The 5,102-nt window shown below is 36.1% G+C and overlaps 1 protein-coding gene across 1 annotated transcript in view; it reads left to right on the top strand.

Moving 5' to 3' along the window:
- CTNNA3 (catenin (cadherin-associated protein), alpha 3) overlaps positions 1-5,102 on the top strand; it is a 2,468,838-nt gene that overhangs the window by 2,246,073 nt on the left and 217,663 nt on the right. The window lies entirely within an intron of this gene.

Raw genomic sequence — 5,102 nt, 5'->3', positions numbered from 1 at the left:
GATGCATTATGGAAAAAGTGCAGCCAGAGTGCTCCTTGGAGGCCAAGATGGCCAAACTTCGTCTCTCATACTTCAGACATACTGTCAGGAGGAACCAGTCACTGGAGAAGGATATCATGCTTGGTAAGGTGTAGGGTCAGAGAAAAAGAGTAAGACCCCCAGCGAGATGGATTGGCCAAGTTGCAGTATTGATGGCTTCAAGCATGGCAACAGTAGTGAGGCTGGCCCAGGATCAGGCAGTGTTTCATTCTGCTGTGCATAAGGTCACTATGGGTTGGTACCAACTCAATGGTACCTTACAAACAACAACAACAACAGAACACTCTATGCACAATGTACATTATTTTCTAGTGAACATGAATTTTTCTCTAGCGTATATGTTAGATCACAAATAAAACTGTGGTAAGTTTAAAAACTTAGAAATACCAGAGAGCATTGTCTCTTTTTCTATTCATAATGATATAAAACTAGGAATCAAGAAGAAGGTCAAGAAAAAAAAAAAAATCAGATAAATGGAAACTGAATACCACCTGCTTATAACACTAGATATCCATCAAAAAGAAATGAAAATGACTTGAATTAAATGAGAGTGAAAACCTAACAAAATTATTGTTACATATCAAAAACAGTGCTCAGAGGACAGCTTACAGCAATAACCGGATACATCCAAAGAGAAAGAAGAATTAAAATCAACTCCTTGACACAACATATCCAACAAGTAGAAACTAAAAAGGAAATGATTCCGCTTCAAGAAGAAATAAAACAGGTAAAAGAAAAACAATTGAATGTATCAGCATGATGAGAAGTTGGTTCTCTGAAAGGATTAATAAAAATGACAAGTCGCTGACAGATTTAACAAATAAAAAAGGAGAACATGCAAATAACATGAGTCAGAAATATAATAGGTGGTGTCACAACAGAACCAACTGAAATAAAAATGATAATGACAGAATAGTATGAAGAAGTATACACCAACAAATATGAAAACTTGGAAGAATTAACAGATTTCTAAAATCACACTACCTATGTACTGCACTGCAAGGTCATTTTGAGCCACAAGGTGGGTGGTTCAAATCCTCAGAAACTCTATACAGGATCACTGTAAGTTAGAATGGACTCAAAGACACATAACAACAGCAACCCAACATCAGTATCTGAAATATAAAATTGTAACTAATCTACCACAAAGTAACAAACTGTATAGGTCATAAAGAAGTCATGAAAAGGATGTCCTACCCCAGCCAGCTTCAGTGATGAATTCTATCTACCACACACACTTTCAGATAGTGTCAGAACTGACACTACCTCTACTGAAACTATTCAGAACACAAAGAAGAATGGATGACTCACATAACCCGGATGCCAAAACCATGCAAACACCAAAAAAAACACAAAAAAAAGTGCGTTATACACCAACATTCCTCATAAATAATGAGGAAAAATTCTCAGCAAGATCCAGCCAATAGAATCCTATGACATTACCAAAAATAATAATGCATTATGTCCAAGTGAGATTCATACCAGATATGAAGGATTGTTCACACTGAGAAAAACAATCCCTGTAATCCACCACATAAATAAAGTGAAAGAGAAATATGATAATGTCAATAAATTCAGAAAAGACATTTGATAAGAATCCAACACCCATTCTTGATGAATATGCTCAGCAAAATAGAAAAAAAAAAACAAAAACAACTTCCTCAAGATAATTAAGGGCCTATACACAAAGCCACATGGTCAGTGTTGTATTCAATAGAGAGATGCTGAAAACTTTCCCCTTTTGAATGGGAATGAGACAAGGATACTTTTTATTACCACTCTTATTCAATATCTTATTTTCACAGCTCTGACCAGAGCAATAGGCTAGAAAGGGAAATAAAAAGGCATCCAAATTGGCAAAGAAGAAGTAAAATTATCTGCATTTGCAGATGATATGTTCCTTTACATATAAAACACTATAGATTCAACATGAAAACTTCTGGAACTAACAGGATCCAATAATGTTGCAGGGCACAGATCAACATCAGTTTGGTTCCTCTGTACTAACTGAAAACTCGGAAAAGGAAATGTAGAAAACAATACCATTTATAATAATCACCCAAAAGATGAATTACTTACAGTAAATCTAACCAGAGACACAGAAGACCTATACAAAGAAAACTACAACACACTACTACAAAAAACCAAAAGATACCTGGATTAAAAAGAATATACATGCTCAGGGGTAGGAAGACTTGGCACTGTGAAAATGTCAATACTACCCAAAGTGATCTACAGATATAATGCAATCCTGATCCAGATTCCATCATCATTTTTTAACGAGATGAAAGAAAGTATTCACCAATTTTATATGAAAAAAAAGACCCAGCTAAGTACAGCACTAAAGAAGAACAAAGTAGGAGGCCTTATACACCCTGGTCTTATGTATATAACCACACTAGTCAGAATAGCCTGGGTTTGGTCCAATGACATACACAGAGACCAATGGATCACAATTGAGAGCCCAGAAGGAAATTCATCTACTAATGGACAGCTGATCTTTGGCAAGGGTTATCAAATGGTGCTAATGAAAGTGACCATTCATAGAAGAATTACACAGGGTTTGTATCCATCAACATATATAAAAACTCGTTCAAAATGTATCGAAGACCTAAATGTAAAACCTAAAACTATAAAAACCACCAAAGAAAAAATGAAGACAAAATTAGGTGCCTTAGAGTGTGGTGGCTTCATAGAGTAAGCACTGGACTACAAATCATAAAGGGCTCAAGCCCATTAGCAGGTATACAGGAGAAAGATGACACTTACTGCTCTTGGAAAGATTTTTACAACCTCAGAAACACTATGCAGGGTCGCTATGAGTCAGCACCAACCCAAGGGCGCTTAACAGCTTTCTCTCTAAATACAGAGACATGCACAGAACTGTGTGTAGTTGTATAATTATATGCTTAGGAAAGTACACAAATTTCTGATTGTCAGGAATACCATTTGTGTATTCTTAACCTTGATTTCAGGTTTTGATATGAATGATACTTGTTTTTCTTTTGTGAGCTTTAATTGGCTAAAAGTGATCCTTTCCAATTCAAGTGAATAATGTGTAGGCAATTGGCAACTGAAGGTAAGTGGTCATTAAAAAGAGTTCTCTGGGTTACCAAAAGTGCATAAATTAGAGTTTTATAAATGATGCTAAAGTAGCAAATTTTTAGAATAATGATCAGTTTGAGACTACGCAAACGAAAGAAAAGAGTAGAAGCTAGCATTTTACATGATCTAAATAAGCATTTTACTTTTCTGTCACTAAGCATGGTGCTGTTAACTGAAGTTAAATGAAAATCATGAAGAATTGGTCTAGAGAGTACATAACCAGGAATGTTAATGAGCCCTAGAAATGCAACAATAGGTGCTTCATCTTGTTTTCTTTTCTGTGAATTTTCTTGAGTGATTTAGAGATTTACGATACATGAATTGGGAAGATATACACAGAGAACTTCACACTCCAATCAGTTGCTCCTGATAACATTTACATATTTGCATGTAATGATTTATAACAATATTGAATCATTTAACACTTCTTAAAATTTTATTTATTACTCAACATAAATATGTGTAAAATTAACAGAAATAGTAAGAGTAATTATAGATTTTTATATATATCACCTAACTTGATTTTTTATCACCTGTTGGAGACATAAAAATATTGTTGTTTTTAAGTGCATAGTTGGAATCAGTCCACGGAGCATAGTAGGTTACATGTTGGGCTGTTAACTGCAAGGTCAGTAGTTTGAATCCACCAGATGCTTGAGGAAGAAAGGTGAGACTTGCTGTTCCTCTAAAGAATTACACCTTATACAGGGTCAATAGTGACTCAATAGCATGCAGCTACAGTAAGCCTAATTGCAATCCAGAACATGCTCTAAATTTTTTACTTAAATCATTTAATCTTCAAAACAATCCTATGAGGTAGTCTCTGCTATTTTGTGAAAGATGAAGAAATTGAGAAATGGAGAGATGATATTAAAAACTCAAGGACTCACAGCTGCTAATATTAGAGAGAAGAGTTTGAGCCTTGTCAATTAGGTGAGCTCCACTGTGAGCCACTAGCCTTTTCCACTCAGTTGCAGAGGAGAGAAAAGAAAGAGATTATGTAATTCAGTGATTCCTAATACATGTTGGTATACAGCATAAAGAGGACCAGGATACAAGGCATCTTGTTGAGTAGAAAGTTATATGAACTCTAGACTTAAGGTGTTTAATTAGACAGGATCAGAAGCCAAAATTCTTATACGGTATACTATATAATAACTATAACTCCATAGAACAAACAGAGATTAGCCAAATTGCAGATTAAGTCATTTAGTCTGGTTCCTGCTCTGAGGGAGTTCAGCAAAGGAGAATACATACACACAAGAACACATATATGTTGTTGTTGTTGTCAGGTGCCATCGAGTCAGTACCGACTCATAGCAACTGTGCACAGCAGAACAAAATACTGCCCGATCCTGGGCCAACCTCACTATTGTTGCCAAGCTTGAGTCCATCTATGCTGCCACCTGGCCAATCTGTCTCATTGAGGGTCTTCCTCTTTTTCTCTGACCCTCCACCCTACCAAACATGATATCCTTCTCCAGCAACTGGACCCTCCCAACAATATGTCCGAAGTATGAGAGATGAAGTTTGGCCATCTTGGCCTCCAAGGAGCACTCTGGCTGCACTTCTTCCAACATGAATCTGTTTCTTCTTTTGGCAGCCCATGGCACTTTCAGTATTCTGCTCCAACACCATAACTCAAATGCATCAATTCTTCTACGCTCTTCCTTATTTACTGTCCAGCTTTCACATGCATATGAGGTTATTGAAAATACCAAGGTTTGGGTCTGATGCACCTTAGTCCTCATGCTGATGTTTTTACCCTTGAATGCTTCAAAAAGGTCTTGTGCAGAGGGGATTGGAACCATGGCAATGAGACGATACATGATGGAATGAATGTAAAACTAAAGTTCTTTCATGTAAAATATCATATAATTCATAATAAAACATGAAAAAAAAAAAAAAAGGTCTTGTGCAGCAGATTTGCCTAATGCAATACGTCATTTGACTTCTTG

The sequence above is a fragment of the Chrysochloris asiatica genome, unplaced genomic scaffold (assembly GCF_000296735.1).
Source record: "Chrysochloris asiatica unplaced genomic scaffold, ChrAsi1.0 scaffold00020, whole genome shotgun sequence".
NCBI classification, from domain to species: Eukaryota; Metazoa; Chordata; class Mammalia; order Afrosoricida; family Chrysochloridae; genus Chrysochloris; species Chrysochloris asiatica.
The sequence above is the reverse complement of the archived record's forward strand: the minus strand, read 5'-3'. Positions and strand labels throughout refer to the sequence as shown.